This window comes from Muntiacus reevesi, chromosome 9 (assembly GCF_963930625.1).
Source record: "Muntiacus reevesi chromosome 9, mMunRee1.1, whole genome shotgun sequence".
NCBI classification, from domain to species: Eukaryota; Metazoa; Chordata; class Mammalia; order Artiodactyla; family Cervidae; genus Muntiacus; species Muntiacus reevesi.
This window is the reverse complement of record NC_089257.1, coordinates 24,475,225-24,497,406: the sequence shown is the minus strand read 5'-3', so window position 1 is coordinate 24,497,406 and position 22,182 is coordinate 24,475,225.

The following is a 22,182-nucleotide window of genomic DNA, read 5'->3' as shown; positions in this document are numbered from 1 at the left end:
ATACATGTGTATGTATAGCTGAGTCCCTTTGCTGTCCGCCTGAAACTCACAACATTGTTAATCAGCTATACCCCAGTATAAAATAAAAAGTTAAAAAAATTAAAACAATTCTAGTTCCTATAATGAGTCTATTTTCCATTATCACCACCACTGCCTTAGTTCAGGTTGTTGGCATTTCTTGATGCACTTTAACATCTTGACTTAACATCCTTGATGATGCCCTCTGGGCTTCCCAGGTGGCGCTGGGAAGACCCTGCCTGCAATGCAGGAGATATAAGAGACACGGGTTAGATCCCTGGATTGAGAAGATCCCCTGGAGGAGGGCCTGGCAACCCATTCGAGTATTCATGCTTAGAGACTCCCATGGACAGAGGAGCCTGGCGGGCTACAGTCCGTGGGGTCGCAGAGTCAGACACAACTCAAGTGACTTAACACACGCACATACACATGACTCCCTCTAGTTAGTAATTTAGAAGACATTTAGGCTCTTCCTTTTAAAAGACCAATGCAGTGGTGCCACTTCTTTGCTTACAGATCAGTCAGTTAGTCCATTTTGGCTCCTATCTATTTGGCGTGTTTCCCTCTCCCTTTCCTCTTTCTCTTAATTGGATGATGCTAGACGCATACAGTAAACTCTGGGAGCGGGAGATGGACAGGGAGGCCTGGCGTGCTGCAATTCATGGGGTCGCAAAGAGTCGGACACGACTGAGCGACTGAATTGAAACTGAGACTCATTCAGAATTACCTGTGGGTCTCCAACAGGCCCTGCTTTTTCATGCCTCCATTCCTGCTGCCTGAGAGATGCCCCTTTCCAGATTCTCCTCTACTGAGAGTGGAGAGAGATGGCCCCTGTAGGATCCACTCAATGACTTAATCCTTACCCTTCCACCTTTCCCCTCATCTTCATCCAGTCACTCTGTTTTGACAAAACTGAATATGTACTGAGATGACGACATTGAGGAACCGCTTTGTGCTTATTCCGGCTGATTTATCCCGCTGTACTGTGGACTCCCTCAACACAGGGATGGAGTCTCTTTATGTCCTTAGATATGTATGGCCTTAGACATTGCATGTAGGAGATGCTAAATAATATATGGGGTTGAAAAATTGGATGGGTTGGTGGAGAAATGAATGGGAACCACCGTTGTTTTCCTCTAGTGTCTCCTTTATTCCTGTTCTGACCCCATGCTGCTCTGGGCTCTCAGGAATCCTCCTCTGTGTATTTAGAGCTGAGGCTGTTTCAAAGGCAGCCACGTCATCTTTCATGATGACTTTTTCCTCCCTCATTAAAATCTACCTTTACTCTGTACTAATTTTTATAGCTGTTTGGAGCAAAACATTTGAGTTTAAACTATTTTATTCTAAATTACAAATGGCTCACCTCCCCCACAGCTTCATTAATATTATTAAAAAGCAATTTTTAAAAATTTTTACCTCTAGTTTGAGAAAGAAGGCATAAACTCTTAGGTGAGATTTTGAAGGAGGAAACAGACAGAACAGGCTCCATCTTGAAAGCAAGAGTCCATCTTGGGCTGGACTGTGGACTTTGAGCTGTATGCCCAGGAGCTATGGAAATGACATACCAACTGGAAAACCAACCCCCTGGATGGAAGAGCCCCAGGGCTTTGCACCTAGATTCTCCATCAACTAAAAGAATACCCTAATTATCTGTGTAACTGAATAGAATCATAAATTCTATTATGCTTGTTGGGGTTTGACCACAGGCCTATTGATAATTGCCCACTGTTAACTACCTAGACTTAAGGCATATGAATCACGGGTGAACTTTGATTGAATCTTTCTTTGATCATATCCTTCTTTTCCTTCGATCAGACTAGTTTCAGGGAATTTGGGAAGGTGGGTTTGGGCATGTACACTTAAAAAGTGTATATAAAGTTTACATAAAAACTGGTCAGGGTCCTTGGCTAAGAGGAGATTCTGCCTTGGGCTTGCCAGTGTAATAAACTGCACTCCACTATCTGCATTGTCCTTCTGAGTGAGTTTGTTTCCCGGAATGCATGGCTACAACTATTTCAACAATGGTATTAACCCAGAGGATATAGCTTTGCTGTTTCAACTTACACCTTTACCTTGAGGACACCTAGACCAGCCTCATTTCACAAAAGAAGAGCTTCACTTTTATAAAATCAAGAAATAATATTGTTATAGCAGCAATAATAACTACCTGTTCTTAAGTGCTTGTATGACTCTGCTATGCAAAGTCCTTTATATAGATAGTCTCATTTAGTCCTTGTAGTTGAAAGTTAGATCTCATTTTCCCCATTTTGTAGTTGAGGAAGCAGAGATGCAGAAAAGTCAAATGACTTGCCCCAGGCTATATAGTTAGTAAGTGTGTAAGATGGACAGGGAGGCCTGGAGTGCTGCGGTTCATGGGGTCGCAGTGTTGGACACGACTGAGCGACTGAACTGAACTGAAGGTGGGATTTGAACCTGTTCCATCAGAAGCCACTTAACCTAAGCCCACTTAGCCACTATGCCAGATGAGCACAATGACACTTCAGGGAAGCAGGTTCTAAGAGCAAAAGTGTCAACAGGAAATGAAGACTTAAGAAAGATGGGGGCCATTTTCACCAGTGTGAGGTGGTATCTCATTGTAGTTTGATTTACATTTTTCTAATAATGAGTGATGTTGAGCATCTTTTCATGTGTTTGTTAGCCATCTGTATGTCTTCTCTGGAGAAAGGTCATATTGAGGTTTGACAGAAAACAGCAAAATTCTGTAAAGTAATTATCCTACAATAAAAAATAAATTAATTAAAAAAAAAGAAAGAGATAGGGGTAATTGATCAATTCTAAACAGAATAATAATCATGATGATCAATAGTGATTGCTGTTTCTGGCACACCAGGTACTTTGCTCAGTACTTTTCTAATTTTATGTGCATTCATTTCTTCCAAAAACTCTTTAAAACATGAAGAGGAGTGAATCGAACTCAAAAATTAAACTCGAAAGTGACTTGCCCCCATAGTTCGGTTACTATATAAAATACATAAGAGAAGATTAAGTGTTTCAACAATGAACATTCTTATTTGATCAATTTGATTAAAAAAAAAAATCTCTGCAGCTCCCGGCAGTTATTTTAATAAGGGCTTTGATATGTATATCTATTGTCTCTATTATCAGAGCCTGCATACTTAGAAGTCTGCAATTTCAAGGTGTTTCTAATTTAGGTTGTGCCCTTTGCTTTGCTACTCCCCTGATCTTTCTGAAGGTGTTTATATTTCTTCTTAGAAGAGAAGTTCTCAGTGCTAATTCAATAAACTGCCCATAAGTGAGGTCTTGGGACCTGTTATTGTGCATTTTTCCAGTTCTCTAAACATCCCCTTTATTGGTCTTGATGGACGGCTACTTCCTCTCAGGCTCCATTACTTCTAACTTGCACAAATGTCTTTTCTTTTTCTTCAGGGTTGCAATAGCGTTAAGGAATGAGTTCAGTATTTCAAAGGCAAAATTAATTGAGCACACCTCCTCCTTCATTAGGAAGCTCATTTTCCCTTGAGCCTCTCTCTCTTCCTCAGTGTGTCTGCAAAGTTCTTCTTCATTCTCCTTTAACACCTTTTGTGAGCACTAACTTACTATCCTTTTTTTTTTTTTTTTTAAGGTTTCTGACTCTGGTCTCATTCTTGAACATTCTTTAACAATGGCATGAATTCTTTCTGTAACTTTTATTCTCTCTTCGGCACTTTATTTCTCTTGCAGAAGCCTATGAGTCAGACTCACAGTGGTTCCAGCTGCCTGGTCTGTGGGAATGCCCTCAGGATGAGTGGTAAACCATATTATGCTTCAGTGAGTCAGCATTACTTATGGTTAGCACAGGGAAAAAGTGATCCGCTGGCAAATTAAATAGATTACTTTAAAAAAAATTGAAAATTTTATTGTGGTACAATACACATGAGATTTACCATTTGTAAATATATAACTCAGTAGTAGTAAGTACATTAACATTGTTGTACAATTTCCAGAACTCTTTTCATCTTGCAAAAGTAAAATTACCCAGTAAATGAGAATCCTGCCTTTCCGTCTCCCCCCAGTCCCAGAAACCACTTTCTGTCTCTATGAATTTGACTGCTCTAGGTATCTCGCATAAATGGAATCATACAACTTTTGTCTTCTTGTGATTGGCTTATTTAGGGCTTCCCTGATAGCTCAGTTGGTAAAGAATCTGCCGGCAATTCAGGAGACCCCCGTTTGATTCCTGGGTTGGGAAGATCCCCTGGAGAAGGCAAAATCTATCCACTCCAGTGTTCTTGGGCTTCCCTTGTGGCTCACTCAGCTGGTAAAGAATCCACCTGCACTTGCAGGAGACCTGGGTTTGACCCCTGGGTTGGGAAGATCCCCTGGAGAAGGCAATGGCTACCCACTCCAGTGTTCTGGCCTGAAGAATTCCAAGGACTGTATGGGGTGGCAAGGAGTTAGACTCAACTGAGCGACTTTCAGTTTCACTTATTTAATGTCTTTAATCTTTAACGTCCTTAAGTTTCTTGCATGTTGTAGCATGTGTTGGAATTTCTTTCCTTTGGAAACTGAATAATACTCCATAAACTGGAGTTTATGGGGTCACAAGGAGATACGACTTAGTGACTGAACAACAATAGCAAACCGCATTTTTTTTTCATTCAATCCACGATGGACGCTTGAATTGCTTCTGTGTTTTGGCCATGGTGAATAATGCTGGTATGAACATAGGTGTACAAACATCTCTTCAAGATCCTGCTTTCAATTCGTTTACATATACCCAGAAATGGAATTGTTGGATTATGTGGTAATTCTATCTTTAATTTTTCAAGGAACCTCCATCCTATTTTCTATAGGGGCTGTATCGCAAATAATTGTTACTTCCTTTCTTTTTTTTTTTCTTTAAATTGTAACCATCCTAATGTGTGTGGGGTTGAACAGCTTAACTTTAGAAGTTCAGGAGAAACTCATGTCTAGTCTGTTAAGAATAGTTCTTGGCAACAGGTGGGAAAACTGGTCTTGGATCAAGAGGTTCTGACACAATATGAAGGAAGTGAACTCAGGATACAATATTGAAAGAGGAGATTGAGAAAAACCTGTGAATTGTCACTCTCCTCTGACCACTGGTTATAGTTCACAACGAGGCATTGTTGCCCAGTTGCAGGTAACCTGAGCAGAAATCCAAGTAGGTGGGCTGGGGCTTCAGCAAGAAGGCTGCCACCATATGATGCTAACAGATGAGATTGTTTACACTTTGAGTTTCAAATTTGTTGTTGTTAATCGCTAAATCATGCCCAATTCTTTGTGACCCTATGGACTGCACCACACCAGGCTTCCCTGTCCTTCACCATCTCCCAGAATTTGCTCAAACTCATGTCCATTGAGTTGATAATGCCATCCAGGCATCTCATCCTCTGTCACCCCCTTCTCCTCCTGCCCTCAATCTATCCCAGCATCAGGGTCTTTTCCAATGAGTCAGCTCTTCTCATCAGGTAGCCAAAGTATTGGAGCTTCAACTTCAGCAAAAGTCCTTCCAATGAATATTCAGGGTTAATTTCCTTTAGGATTGACTGGTTTGATCTCCTTGCAGTCCAAGGGATTCTTAAGAGTTATCCCCAGCACCACAGTTTGAAAGCATCAATTCTTTTGTGCTCAGCCTTCTTTATGGTCCACCTCTCAGGTGGGTTCAATTAACATGTTAGTTTGATGGGAATTGAGTAGAGTTTCTGGAGCCAAGTGCAAATTTCCCCCTGGTGTGAAAGCAAGAGTCATTGGAGAGTTGATTCCACAAAGGAAAACCAAAATTCAGAGCGTTCCCTGTTCTCTGGGTCCCCGAACCTACAGATGGTGCAGGAAAAGTGGGGCAATGGAAATCTGTTGAGAAAGAGTGTATCCCAATTAGAAAAGTACGGCTGAGGAGACTGATTGATATGGTGGTGCAAGAGAGATCACACAGGGTCAGAGTAAATTGGCTAGCCAGTTCCTTGCTGTGTCTGTATTAAATACATGCCTCGGGGTTACTCCCAGTGTGAGCAGAGAAGACAGAAATGTGGTGACATCATTTTTCCTGTCGGGGTTGATTTGTAGATTTTTGTGAGTCTTTTATCTTTTCCTCTTGGCAGAAGTAGCCCCCACAAAGAGGCAAAAAACTAATAAATGCTTATGCTAGGCCAGCCAGTCATTTTCTACGTACTTTACCTGTGTTAGTTCTTCCAATTTGATACTCAAAACAACTCTACCAGGGTGAGAGGGGTGGTGTGATCTTATTTTTCTTATAGATGCCAAATCAGAAGTTTAGAAACTTTCAGCAAATTTCTCAAGAATTCACAGCTAAGTGGTGAGGCCAGGATCTGATCCAAGTGTTATCAAGACAGAGTCCTTTTCTAGCAACCAGCCACTGCTAAACTATGCAGCTTAGGATATACACTCTGAAGGCAACTATGGGTAATGTACTCTCCTCCTCACCATGACTTTGACCTTTTTCACTCTTGAATACATGATTCTCACCTGCAACTTTCCTGTCCTTGCAGCTATGCCAGCATCTTGATAGAATGACGTTCACTCTAATCATAGGCACAGCCTCTGAGCTACTATGTCTTATGTTGATTATTAAATCTCCCTCCTTCAAATTCTTGAAGAAATAGCCTCATTAAAAGTAACTTGAATAAGATACTGTCTGGGGCCAGACGGTACTATTATCCATATTATGTGTGTAAGGCAATAGAGGCATAGAGGTTAAGAAGCTTGCCCAGGGTCACTCCACCAGATGGTGGAGTCAGGAATAGAGGCAGCAATGCCTCTTGGTGGCAAATGTTTTGAGCCTCACAGTTCTATCCCTGCCCAAAGGACAGATTGAGTGGCTTCTTATTTAGTAATGCTTTCGCTTGATTCTCAATTTATAGGTAAAGCAGGTGAAGATAAAAGCAATTGCATGTGAAATGGAGAGTTGGAGCTGAGATTTTAATTGTCCTCAAAGTCCTTCATGCTGAACCAGGCAGGAAATCTTGATTTTGAAGAATTTTCATCGAAGGCCTCTTAAAATGCATGAATTATTTAATCCTCCCATTTAGCAAGGGAAACCTCTGGGCAGGTACTAAATTATATGCTGATCTTCAACCCAGAACCCCTCCCTGTGTTCCTCCGTGATAACTCTTGGCTGTGGCAGAGAAGAGAAAATTGGGGACAAGAATGTGTATGGTTTTACATACTGTAACCCATGGCAGTGTTTAGTGGAGGCAAGCAGGCTCTTGAGTCAGATCTGGGTTTGAATTGACTTTCTTGTTCAACCTCATCTGTCATATGTCTGCCTCACAAGAGTGCTAGGGGCTCCACGCCCAGCAGCTGTGTTGAGAACATTGCCTTACTTGGTTTGGGCTGGGAGGTGTGATTTTCCTGAAACAGGAGTTGCCGCAGGACTGAAGTAAAAGTGACAGTGTTAGTCGCTCAGTTGTGTCCGACTCTTTGTGACCCCATGGACTGTAGCCCACCAGGCTCCTCTGTCCATGAGATTTTCCAGGCAAGGATACTGGAGTGGGTTTTCATTCTTTTCTCCAGGGGATTTTCTTGACCCAGGGATTGAACCCAGGCTCCTGCATAGGAGGCAGATTCTTTACCATCTGAGCCACCAGGGAAGCAGGTCTAAATTATATTTTTAATTCATTGTCATGAAGTGTGTGCTCTTTGGCCATGAGTATTTACAAATCTACAAGGGGCCTATGAATACTTGAAATACTGTCAGTTCTTCCAAATGTTTTTCTTTCCTTGCTTTTTTTGTGTTCATCTCCTCCTTGCCTTCCCATCTCAGTCAAAGGAGGCGCAGAGTTTTGACTCTCAGTTCAAAAAAAAAAAAAAGACATATGGAAAAAATGAGAGAGAAAAGTGTTTAACTGATTACAGAATGCCAAACAAGTGGAAAAGAATAATAAAGAAATGATTGATTTTCTTCTTTGCTTTTTGAATACTATTTTAAGAAATATTTCTTTATAAAATTTCAAAAACTAAAATCTAGAAATAGGCAAAAGAAACCACATGCCATAATCTCACGATCCTAATGCATGGTAGCCAACCCCCTTCCAGTCATTTTCCTTATGTCTTCCTTTTTTGAAATGTAAGATGGAGAATAGACATCTTTGTACTTTTTTTTAAAACATGTTGCTAAAGTAGAAATAGATATTCTAAAGCTATGAGAAGATATGGAGTAAACTTAAACGGATGTGGTTAAGTGGGAGGGCTTTCCAGGTGGCACCAGTGGTAAAGAATTCGCCTGCCAGTGCAGGAGATGCATGTTCAGTCCCTGGGTCAGGAGAATCCCCTGCAGTAGGAAGTGGCAACCCCCTTCAGCATTCTTGCCTGGAAAATTCCATGACAGAGAAGCCTGGTGTGTTACAGCCCATGGGCTGCAAAGAGTTGGCTGGGACTGAGCACAAGTGAGAGAAACCAGTGTGAAAAGGCTTCTGTGTGATTTCAACTATATGACACTGTGGGCAAGGCAAAGCTGTGGAGACAGTACTGTGATGAGTAGTTGCCAGGGCCTTGGAGTAGAGAGAGAAGGATGAATAACTCGAGCACCAGGGGATTTTTAGGGTAGTGAAATTTTTCTAAACATATTCTAACAAATATATGACATTCCACATTTGTCAAAATTCACAGAAGTGTATAATATAAAGAATGAACCCTAATGTAAACTATGCACTTTATTTAATAATAATGTATTAATATTTGTTCATCAATTGTAACAAATGTGTAGCACTAATGCTGTTGTTGAGAATGGGAAGGCTATGTGTTGGGGTAGAGTAGTATATGGGAATTTTCTCTACCACCTGCTTAATATTTCCGCAAGTCTAAGACTGCTCTAGAAGCAAAGACTGTAAAAAATAGGTGTATTAGATTTAAAAGTTTGAACATGTGTTGAACCCTTCAAAATAGTCTCCTCAGATGTTGATAGGCATGTTTAATAATACTGTCTTTGCTAGAAATGTGTTGTAAGTCCTCATTGAAACATTTCTACAGAGATTAGGTGGGTAAGCAAGATGGATATACCATCTTAAAATTATGTTTGTATAATCATAGAAAGATTGGAGGAAATGAGACATTTTCACATGTGACTCATAAGTTGAACAGGAAGGCCTTCTTTATAGAGGCAAGCGTTGAGCAAACACATTCTGGTGGGAATATGTGGGTGACCTTCCAAAAGAGTTCTGAAAGAAAATGGTGCTTTGGATCATAACATTTTGCATGAGAGAAAAAAAATGAAAACACCATATTCATGTCTTGATTTTTTGCTCCAATGGGACCTTGGCCACTGGTGACACTTGACCACTAAGTCACAGTGGACGTAACTTTTGATAAGTTTCTAGTTATCATTTTCCAGCTGTAGAATCTTGACCAAGTCTGAACCCTATTTTGTTCCTTCTTTAAATGGGGATTATTATCTTGGAGAGTTTGTATAGGATGCAGATTCTGTGTTTGGAGCAAGCTATTCATTACTGTTCTGTCATGGTAAAAATTAACACCAATAAAAAGCCATTCTTATTAAAAGAGAATCTGATTTTAGCATTCTTTACTGAGGCTAGTATTAAAAAACTAGAGTCAAACTTATAAAAAGAGCAATACTTGGCCGTATAAAATGTGCATGTCAGGGAGATGTTATCTGATGTGTTCATATCTATCGATATTATTTTTTAATGTGTTTTCTTTTTTGTAACCATTAAGGTACAAATTTTATGACCTACTTTTTAAAAAATTTGAGCTTATAAGGTAATGTCTATAATAATGTCGCTTTCACTTAGTAACATTCTGATACTCTGTTGAGTGGGAGAGAAACTCGTTTGTGGGTGCCTGTGCATTCAGGATTGCCTGGAACCTGCAGCCTGTCTTAGTGGTCCTGAGATCTGTAACCAGGTATAGCCATGGATGTGTTTTGTGAATGTGATTTGTCATCTGTTTCATGGTGAGGGAAAAGACTGAGAATTGCTGTCTTGGCTTATTTCACAGGCCGCCTTGTCATTCCTATGCCCCTTTGCAAAGGAAGACTCAGCTGCCACTGCCATTCCAGGGGGCAGCAGCTGGAGTCGAGTTTGTTTGCCCAGAGAGTATAATTCTACCTTCACATATACGTTTTTGAGCGAATGGTAATCCATCAAAGAGAACTTATGAGGTATTCTGCCAATTGCTGAAACCCTTGGTTGATACTTTAGGAAAAAAACAGGAAAAAAAAAAAGTACCCAAATAAAACTTAGAGGAGGATAGAAATTAATTTTAGTAACAATCTATGCCAATTCCAAGCCTGGCTCTTATAACTAACCATCAAGTTAATTTAATTCCTCAAACCCCATTGCTCTAACAAAATGTTGTTTAAATCAATTCATTTTTTTTCATTAAGCTGCCTAAGAGCACCATGGAGTGATGAGAAATTACTGAGATGGCTTTCATGTTTCAAAAATCCTACAGTTTCACTTCATTTTCCATCCTGACATGGGACTAATGTTCTGCATTTGCATGCTAAAATAGTATTTTTAATTGTAAAAGTGGTGTTGTTAAATTACCTTCAAATGAGTTTATTTTAAATGCTTCATTAAAGTTTTTGAAATCATTCCCTGCATGATTGCATCTCTTCTCCGCTTTGATGTATTACATCTCTCACCAAAAACGCTGGCGCTGAGAGAAAAACCTTTTCTTGCAAGACTCACATCTCACAATCTGGCCGCTTTTGAAGTGAGAGCAGTGAAAGCCTCACGCGATTGCAGAGTGGTCGAGGGCATCGTCCCTGCATCGCAGCCGAGAGGCCCAGGTGAGGGGTGAAGGCGGGTGGCCATGTTCGCCAATAATGGAAGGTCAAAGCCACAGAGGTTTCAAAAGGCTGTGTCAACTCAGAAGATGAAAAGCGGCTCCCCCTGGAGAGCTAGTTTGGTTCTGGGATTTAAATACATCTCACAGATTCTGTGTGCCTGCTTTCATTTCAACTTTTCTCCCAGATGCCACCTTTCTCCTTCATTATGTCTCCTCTTTTGGTGTCTTCTAGAACAGGGGCCTCAGCCTTTTGATCTTCAGCCTCAGCAATAACTGCCAAAGTCGAATTCTTTTAGAAATGTCACGTGATTTTTCTGAGACTGTCATTTTTATGTTTATGAGAGTTCCTTAATCATATTCATTTATAGTAGGTTTTGGGGAATATGAAATTGGCACTTTATGGATGGTCTAAATTGGATTGTGATTCCTCAGTTCTTGTTATGAAGTTCTAATTATCTATCCAGGCCCACTATTTTCTCCAGTGGTGGAATAATTCATCAATACCCGTGAGCAGTGTATGACTCAGGGAGCTCCAACTGGGGTTCTGTAACAGCCTAGAGAGGTGGGAAAGGGTGAGAGGTGGGAGGGAAGTTCGGGGCGAGGGGACATATGTACCTATGGCTAATGCATGTTGATGTAGAGCAGAAATCAAACCAATATTGTAAAGCAATTATCCTTCAATTAAAAAAAAACATCCCACCATTGAGCAAGAAGATTTTACCCTGTAAGGTAAACAGTGTGGAGAGGACATGAGGATAGTCAGCTGTGTGCTACTCTATAGGAGCTTATATGGAACTTATAGGTCATTGTATGGTGCTGAAAATATCTATTACCCTCCTTGCTTGCCAAATAAAACTCAGGCTCTTCTTACTGACCCCAACCATTCTAACCTTGAGTAGGAGCAGCATTTCCATTTCTATTTGGACAGGATTCCAGCTTCTCCCTCTTAACATCTATTATTGAAAATGCTGTCTATCTTTCTGGTGACCTTTAAAGGTACCATATTTATATTATGCATTTACAATTTGTTTTAAAGCATTTTGAGCAACGACAGCAGCAAAATATTCAATGCACTTTGCTGAAGTCAGTGTCAAGAATAGAACTCCTGCATCCTCAAATTAGCCACTGATGCCTAGGCTTTGCCCTTTAATCTCTGCTCAACATTGACTTCCTTGAACTTGAGACTCACAGTGCATCAGCATACATTTATTCATCCCCTACCACGTGCAAGACACTGTAATAGGAACAGTGAGGAATACAAAATAGTAAAAATGGAGAGGAACTGAAAGTCATTGGCCAATTTATCTTTGTTAATTACTGTACTGTGTGCTTCACTGGCATCATTTCATGACAGCCTTGCAGGAGAGATATGATCATCCTTTTCTTATAGGTAAGGAGGCTGTAGATTCTAATTTTAGCCCTCAAGGAACTTACAATCCAATGGAGGAACAAGGTACATAAACATGATAAAATGACAATATAAAGCGTTATGTGAGAAATATCAAGTGAATATTTTCAACATAACTACTGCAGTTGTTGAAGAGAGATGATTAATATGCAATCAGCTAATTAGGAAACATCTTTGATATTGCTATGGGGTGGAGATGAGGTTTCATTTATTCTATAAACATTTGGGGAATGCCCACCATGATGCTTTTCTAAGAATTTGAAGTCTGCAATTAGGAAATGATACATAAATGAGAGCATCAGGGAGAGAGTGACTATGTGATTTGATAGACGTCTTACATTATTGACTGGAGGATTTTTGCAGAAACTAATGCCTGTGGCCTATGATTTGTTATGTAACTGAATACTGAAACCTCTTTGGCCAATAACATTCAGGTAACAAAAGACACATTAATATGTCTCTGGTCAATAAGTTGTTAAATCAAAGAGGAAATTTAATCAGTATGAAGCACTTTGAGACTCCATGGCTTATCTGGGGTTTTTGCATTTTTCTTCTGGCAGTACTTTTGTTTACTTCCTAGAACTCCGACGTGGAAGAGATTACATTTTTGATGTTTCTCCTCCATAAACTCCTGCTTTTACTCTGACATTGGATAGAAACAATCTGTTTCATTTTTTAGGATTTGGGGCAATTGATTTTATACATTTTAATTTGGCTAATAGCACAGTGTATTCAAAATTCCAAATTCACTTCCACATTAGTTCTCCTAACTTTTTTCAGGTGGATGCTTTTAGCATTGATAAAAGCAGTCAAGGCTGGAAACTGATAATTAAGTCTTGACATAGAATCTGCCTTTCTTCAGTTATTGGATGGGGAAAACTTGGGATGTTTGGTTCAAACTATGGTACAAAAGGGTTTTGTTGTTTATTAGAAGTAATGTCTTCTACTGACATTATTCATTGCAACGACACAACAAACCAACCCCAGGTTTCAGACAGCCCAATATTTATTGCTATGCTAAAGGAAGTTGATCCCTGAGTCAGGGAGATCCCCTGGAGGAGGAAATAACAACCCACTCCAGTATTCTTGCCTGGAAAATCCTGGACAGGAGTCTAGTGGGCTAGTCCAAAGGGCCTCAAAGAGTCAGACACGACTGAGAATACACACACGAGAATGGCCCCGTACCTCTGTAGTCTTCCTCTCAGAACATTCTCACCTGCCCTGATCACGAGAAAGTCATTAGAAAAATCCCAATTGAGGGACAGTCTGTAAAATATCTGACTTGTACTCCTCAAAACTGTCAAGGTCACCAAAAATAAGGAAAGTGAGAAATTATCATAGCAGAGAGAAACCCGAAGACATGACAACTAACTAAAAAGTGATTTCTTATAGGGGGTCCTAGAACAGAAAAAGAAGATTAGGGAAAAAAAAAACTGAAGAAATTTGAATAAAATATACAATTTATTTTATGATGAGGTTATGAATATTTGTTCATTCATTATAGCAAATCAACCATGCCAATTTAAGATGTTAATAATATGGGAAACTGGGTTTGGGATATATGAGAACTCTCTTACAAGTTTTATCATAATTTGTAAATCTGAAACAGTTCTAAAGAAAAAAATTCAAGGACTCTTTGGAAAGTGTTTTACATGTCTGGATGGAGAAACTTCTATCAGTTAAAAACCAGGTAAAACTTCTACTTTTAACTTCTAATTAAAAGGGACAGTTCTTTTAAATAATTTGGATTTCTTTCAAGCCTTGTGAATTGTTTTTCATTACTGAAATATACATTTTAAATAGTGAATTATTAGTAATAAAATGCTCAGTGAAGTATTTCAATATAAAATGAAACACTGATTTTCCTCAGGAAGGAAGAAAAAATTAATCATTATAAATAAATGCCCCTTTTGGTTCTACAGAGCATTACTGCTATTCTTAGATGAAATAAATTTTTCCATGTTAACAAAAATAAAACCCGATGAAAAAAATCCCATGTCCCTATATATATATTTTTTTTTTTTTTTCATTTTCTTTCTTTTGGTTTTGCTCACCCTCATTCTCTCTGAGATACCCAAGATTTTTTTTAATATTCCAGTGACATTTCCCTTTAGCCTTCATCTTTTGTAGAACAAAGGATCCTAATTTCTTGATTTTTACCTCTGTAGAAGCCCTGTCATTTCTTTATTCATTGCTCAAATTAAAGTCTGAAGTAAAACTAAAGTCTAATACCTTCAAAACAATGAGAAAATACTAGATTTCTCATCCTTTTTCCTTTATGCAATCTGATTGCTTCGCTTGAATCTAAGCTAACGACAATGCAGCAATGTGTTCGGAATCCCAGCTCCTTTCCCTGCAGCCTTGGAGTTGTGGTCAGCAGATAAACTTGCTGAGCAGAGCAGTTACATAGTCTGCATTTCACGTAAGCTTCCACAAAATTGCTGCTCTGAATTGAACTATCCAGCATGAATTGCTAAAATAATCCCAGGAGATCAGGGGTCCCCTATTCCCAGAAGAGTTCAATTCACCAAAGAAACTCACCAGTTACTTTGATGGTTTGGAAAGGGGAGGAAGAAGAAATTTGCATTTCTGTTCATTATCAATGCACTCTCAGAAGAAGCAAGAGCATCATAAAACCGAAAGTAGACACATTGTGTACTCACTCGTTCATCTGAGATTGACCAAAGTGAGATGGGTCACAGGATACAAGAGAATGTCTTCTCTTAAATCCTGGTTCTGTGCTGTGCTGCGCTTAGTTGCTCAGTCATGTCTGATTCTTTGCGACCCCATGGACTGCAGGTTGTCACGTCCCTCTGTCCATGGGATTCTCCAGGCAAGAATACTGGAGTGGGTTGCCATGCCCTCCTCCAGGAGATCTTCGCCATCCAGGGATCGAACCGAGGTCTCGTGCATTGCAGGCAGATTCTTAACCATCTGAGCCACCAGGGAAGCCCAAGAATACTGGGGTGGGTAGCCTATCCCTTCGCCAGGGAATCTTCCTGACCCAGGAACTGAACCAGTGTCTTCTGCATTGCAGGTGGCTTCTTTACCAGCTGAGCTACCGGGGAAACCCAATCGTTTCTATTTCCTACCAAATGAAAGGATAGTTGGCCTCTTCTGGAAGAGGAATCAAGGGCATGTCAAACATGGGCCGACAAACATTGTTGGTACAAATTCCTGTGCCCAAAACACAGTGAATCCAAACAAACTGAAATGTCAGAGTTTGGAGCAGAGAAATGTTTATTGCAGGTCCTGCTGAGTGATGAAGGATTGATGCTTTCAAACTGTAGTGCTGGAGAAGACCCTTGAGAGTTCCTTGGATTGCAAGGAGTTCAAACAGGTCAGTCCTAAAGGAAATGAATATTCATTGGAAGGACTTGTTGAATCTGAAGCTCCAACACTTTGGCCACCTGATGAGAAGAGCTGACTCATTGAAAAGACCCTGATGCTGGGAAAGACTGAAGGTGGGAAGAGAAGGGGGTGACAGAGGATGAGGTGATTGGATGACATCGTTGACTCAATGGACATGAGTTTGAGCAAACTCTGGGAGATAGTGAAGGACAGGGAAGCATGGCGTGTTGTAGCCCCTGGAGTTGCAAAGAGTCAGACACGATTGAGCAACTGAACCACAAAATGCAAGGAGACAAGGGGCTCCTGCCCTAAAAAGCCCTGAATTCCCTGAAGATTTTCCACAAAGCATTTTTCAAAGCCTGGTGATGGAGGGGAGTCGCAGGGTGTGTGATCAGCTCGTGCACAATTCTCTGATTGGCTGATGGTGAGGGAACCAGGTAATATCACAGGGGTGAATATTATCACCTTAGGCTCCAGGAAGGCTGGGGCGATGTGCTCGTGGTCAGGGGTTAATAACTTCCATTTGGTAGGGGTTATCATATCTGTTGCTCAGTTGTGTCCGACTCTTTGCGACCTTATGGACTATACAGTCCATGGAATTTTCCAGGCCAGAATACTGGAGTGAGTAGCCTTTCCCTTCTTCAGGGGATTTTCTCAACCCAGGGATTGAACCCAGGTCTCCCACATTACAGGTGGATTCTTTACCAGCTGAGCCACAAGGGAAGCCCGATCTGCAAAACAACTCAGTAAATTTGCATCAAATACTGTTATCTGTTCAGTAGGTATTTGAGAGAGGAGCTAAAGCAGAGGCCATGTGGGAAGGCCTGTCATGGAAGGCCCTGTGGGGTCCTGCTAGGTTACAAAATCTGGTGCTACTTCCAATCCAGAGATTGCAGCTTGGAAAATAGTTTTTAGGGAATGGATTCAGTGCGTTGAGTCATGAAAGAGTCACTGGGAAGAAGATCTGAAGAACGTGGACACTAAGAGGAAGAGAGTTTGTGAAATGGAAAGCAGAACAGACTGATAAAAAGCAGGGCTGGGCAGGGGTCTAGCTAAACTCTAATCCTAGCTAATCTCTAAGAGACGGGACTTCCTTAGTGGTCCAGTGACTCAGAATCTGCCTTCCAATACAGGGGGACAGAGGCTTGATCCCTGATCGGGGAAGTAAGATTCCACATGCTATGGCATAGGCAACTAAGCCCACATGCCAGTAAATAAGGCCAGGTGCAGCCAAAAATAAATAGATAAATATTTTAAGAAAATGATAAATAAATTCTAGTCAGAGATTGGAAGCGTGGACACGCAGATGGTTCTGCCAACTTGTGGTAACCAGGGTTGGCTTTTTGAAGCTGTCAGGTATTATCCTAACTTATTTAGTCTTCGGAGCAACCCTTTGAGTTTGTGCTATTGTTATCATCCCTTGTGGGGTTCCATGGTGTAATGGTTAGCACTCTGGACTCTGTTATCATCCCTGTTTACAGATAGGAGAACTGAAGCTCAGAGAATTCAAGTAGCCTGTCTGTATCAAAGCTGCTGAGCCAAGGTTCAAGGAGGAAAGTGGCAGGGAGGAGAGAAATTACAACTGAGAAATGGCAACTTAAAGACACAAAATTTTGGTTCCCATACCCCCTGTCCTTGGGAAGTAGCTGCAGAAATCTGTTAGTCTCAGGGTGTTTTATAGGTCTCATCACTAAATACTCCACGTGACAGGCAGAACTGTAGTCCAAATGAACTCCGCCCCCTGGTGCTTCTTCTGTGAATATGTTATAATACATGGCACAAGGGACTTTGTAAATTTGATTAATAGTCAGCTGACCTTCAAATAGCAATTCATCTTGGATTAATGTGAGAGTCAAATGTAATCACACGAGACTTCTGAAGCAGAGATCTTTCTCAGGATAGTAGTGGCAGGGGAATTCAGAGATTTGAAATATGAGGATTCCCCGTGCTACTGTTGACTTGAATCTGAAGGGATCCATGCATCAAGGCACCGGAATTCCATTCAAAACCTGAATGAACTTGGAAGTGGAGTCTTTCTTGGAGCCTTCAGGATTTCCTGGAGGGCTATTCCTGACCACCCTTCTTTACTACTCTGCTAATAGTCCAGGTTTCTCTGTTATATGCTTTCAGAGCAACATGTACTTTTCTGTACTTATTTGCATAATTTCTTTCTGCTATACTGTCTACTTTAGGACAGCCCTCATTTCTATATTGCTCACCCCAGTATGGCACCTGTCACAGAGTAGCCTGGCTTTCAATATCTGTTGAGTGAATCAAAGAATATTCCTTCTGACTCACTCTCTGTTTGGAAATATCAAAGAGATCAATTCCATGTAAAGGTCAATGGGAAAAAAATGTTAAATGCCCCTCTTCCTGACACTCGACTTTAATGCCATTTCTCAAAGTGCCAACCTTCTATTAGTATTCAAACTAAAGAAGTGGACAAGGACAGGGACCTAAAATGGAAACTATTGAAGATAATAATAATAAAAAAAAAAAAGCAGCTAGGACTCAGAGCCCCTGTTTCTGTTTCCGTAAATGCTTTTCAGATTTGTTCCCCAAAAGCAGCAGCTGAGAGGAGAAGCGTGATTGCTATCTGATGCCCACATAGCTGTTCATTTCCGAGCAGACAGCCGAGGCTGTAAACATCATGGTTTTTTCTTTTTATTTGTTTTCCCCCTTTTGTTTAAGTAAAAGTAATTATGTTTGCATTAGATTAAGCACTAGCTTGTTTTGTAAAAAACAATGGAGTATTTTCCCTCCCTTTTCACTTTGTATTCACTGTGTCATCTTGACAGTCAGTCTGAGGAGTCAAGCCACAGTCATCTTGCAGACTGGGAACTGTGTGTGTTATTTGCAGAAGGACAAGGGGACAGGTGAGAAGGGAAATAAGAGACTGGAGTGACTTCAGTTGACTGGGATTAGCAAAATCAAAACAAGTCTAAGAATGCTTTGGATTTTACTTTTCTAGGAGGTTCCATGAAGAGCTAAGTTCTTTCAAGAGTCACTTAATGCAAAAAATTAAGCAATTAAATTGTTTGTGACCCCAGTCATTCATCTCTGCTTATTGTGTATTTTGCGGCCAATGGGCCTCCAGAGTTTTCCCCAGATGCCTAAAGTCCCTGCCTCCTCATAGTTTCCTTCAGTAGATTCTTGGACAAGATTTTCTCACTGCTGTTGACTTTATAAAAAAAATGCACAACATGAGAGTTTTGAGTTAAGTTTTATTTGGGGCAAAAATGAGAACTACAGCCGGGGAGACAGAACTTGGGATAGCTCTGAGAAACTGCTCCAAAGAGTTAGTGGGGGAAGGTCAGTCTACGTGTGACTTTTGGGGGAAGGGGAGTATGTGCAACCAATCACATATTTTTCCAGAAGGTTTCTTCTAGTCTCATGAAGCCTTTGCTAGTCATGAGGAACAGTCATCTCCTGAAGGATTTTAGTGCTTTTCTAGATATGGGGAGATACAAGAATTGGGCTCATAAAATTGGCTCTGAAAAGACCTAACTCCCTGAAGACCTGTCCTGCCATTCCACTCCCCACCAACTCCAGGCACAGAGTGACTCTATTCTGCACTCCACCCTGGGCTCCTTTCAGGGGGTGTTGAAGGTCAGCAGTGTATGACTTAATGTTATAGAGGTAGATAAGTAGGTGACAAGTGCCCATGGCAAGTGCTAACACATAGATGGCACTCCCATGAAACACGCAGTAAATTAAAAAGTCCGGGGAGCTTCTGCAGGGGCCTAGAAGGCGTAAAGACTTGGGAGAGGGCAGGGCTCTCTGAAGCCACTGAAGAGGGAGAGGAGTGACCTTCTGGGCCAGTGTTGACTTGGAGCTCTGACATCAGGATTCTAATGATAATCAGAACACCCACACAGACTCTTCCCTCTCACTGTGGAAGGCACATATCTCATTTTCCTCAGGGCCCTGCAGATATTTCCAAACTGCTGAGTCTGGTCCAAATGGGTAGATTTATTAGCACAGGGAGTTTTCTTTGAGGTCAAGACTTCAGTTGAGACACTTTCCAAATTTCACTGCTACTCTCGTCTTCTCTGTACTTCCCTGGGAGACTGGTGGAGCACATGGAGAGAGAAACGCAGAGAAGGTGGGGTAGACTTCAGGCTCTGCCCTCTACTAGCTGTGGGAACACCAGCACATTACTGATTGGGGTGGGCTGCAGTTTCTTCTACTGAATGTGGGTGTGATATTGTTCACTTCTGAGGATCGTTGTGAAGAAAAAAAGATGAGAAAGTGGGAAATATCAGCACAGTGCCTGGAATACAAAAGTCTTCCCCAAAAGAGTGGTCCGAAAATCCCCCAAACCATGTCTTTGGTGGATTATGGCAGTGTGTAAGAGGGCACCACTATTTCCATTGACTTAGGGCTCTACAGTTTAACCCTCTGCTTTATCATATCACCTATTGTTTTATCCTTGGACTTGTCCTTTAAGGTAGGAGCAACAATTTTTTTTTTTTTTTCTTGGTGAACTTGGAGTTTTGTCCTTTAAACTTTCTACCTCAAAAACAAAAAACAAAAAATTTCTATCTCAATGAGGACTGCATCATGCCACACAATTCCCTGATTCCATATTTCCTGTGTGGACTTAAAAAATAATTACAACCTAAAAGTTGAGAATTATGTTTTATTTGGTGGAAATTCTTACGACTGAAGCCCGGGAGGCAGCTTCTCAATTAACCTTGAGAGAACTGCTCCGAGGAGGCCAGAGGGGGAGCCATTTTATATAGAGGTTTTTTGACAAAGGGAGGGTTTTTGTGGTTGTTGTTCAGTCTTTAAGCCATGTCCAGCTCTTTGTGACTCCATGGACTGCAGCACGCCAGGTTTGTCTGTCCTTCACTGTCTCCCAGAGTTTGCTCTAATTCGTGTCCCTTGAGTCTGTGATGCTCTCTAACAATCTCATCCTCTGCCACCCCCTTCTTCTTGTAACTTCAGTCTTTCCCAGCATCAGGGTCTTTTTCCAATGAGTCAACTCTTTGTATCAAGTGGTCAAAATATTGGAGCTTCAGCATCAGTCCTTCCAATGAATAGTCAGGGTTGATTTTCTTTAGGATTGACTGGTTGGGTCTCCTTGCAGCCCAAGGGACTCTCAAGAGTCTTTGCTAATACCAGTTCAAAAGCATCAGTTCTTCAGTGCTCAGCCTTCTTTGTGGTTCAACTCTCACATTTATATATGATTACTGGAAAAACCTTAGCTTTGACTATATGGACATTTGTCAACAAAGTAATGCCCCTGCTTTTTAATATGCTGTCTAGGTTGTTCATAGCTTTTCTTCCAAGGAGCAAGTGTCTTTTAATTTCATGGTTGCAATCACTGTCCGAAGTGATTTTGGATCCCAAGAAAATAAAATCTGTCACTGTTCCATTTTTTCCCCCATCTATTTGCCATGAAGTGGTGGGACCGGATGCCATGTTCTTCTCTTTTTGAATGTTGAGTTTTAAGCAGCTTTTTCACTCTGCTTTTTCACCCTCGTGAAGAGGCTCTTTAGTTCCTCTTCGTTTTCTGCTAGAAGTGTGGTGTCATCTGTATATCTGAGGTTATTGATATTTCTCCCAGCAATCTTGATTCCAGCTTGTGATTCATCCAGCCCAGAATTTCTCTGTATATAAGTTATAGCAGAGTGACAATATACAGCCTTGATGTACTGCTTTCCCAATTTTGAACCAGTCAGTTTTTCCATGTCTGGTTCTAACTGTTGTTTCTTGAACTGTATACAGGTTTCTCAGGAGACAGGTAAGGTGGTCTGGTATTCCCATTTCTTTAAGAGTTTTCCACAGTTTGTTTTGATCCACAAAGTCAAAGGTTTTAGCATAGTCAATGAAGCAAAAATCGATGTGTTTTTTTTTTTTTTGGATTTTCCTTACTTTCTCCATGATCTGATGAAGGTTGGCAATTTGATCTCTGGTTCCTCTTTCTTTTCTAAACCTAGGTTGCACAACTGGAAGTTGTCAGTTCACGTCCTGCTAAAGCCTGGTTTGAAGGATTTTGAACATTACCTTGCTAGCATGTGAAATGAGTGCAATTGTTTGGTAGTTTGAACATTCTTTGACATTGCCCTTCCTTGGTATTGGAATTAAAACTGAGCTTTTCAGTCCTGTGGCCACTGCTACGTTTTCCAAATTTGCCAGCACAGTGAATGCAGCACTTTAACTGCATCATCTTTTAGGATTTTAAATAACTCAGCTGGAATTCCATCACACCTACTAGCTTTGTTAGTAGTAAGGCTTCCTAAGGCCCACTTGACTTCACACTCCAGATGTCCAGTTCTAGGTGAGTGACCACACCATGATTCTTATCTGGGTCATTAAGGCCTTTTTAATATAGTTCAGTATATTCTTGCCACCTCTTCTTAATCTCTTCTGCTTCTGTTAGATCTTTACTCTTTCTGTCCTTTATTGTGCCCATCCTTGCATGAAATGTTCCCTTGATATCTCCAATTTTCTTGAAGAGACTTCTAGTTTTCTCCATTCTATTGTTTTCCTCTATTTCTTTGTATTGTTTATTAAAGAAGTCCTTTTATCTTTCCTTGCTATTCTCTGCAACTCTGCACTCAGTGGGTATACCTTTCCCTATCTCCCTTGCCTTTTGCTTCTCTTATTTTCTTGGCTATTGTAAAGCTTTTTCAGACAACCACCTTGCCTTC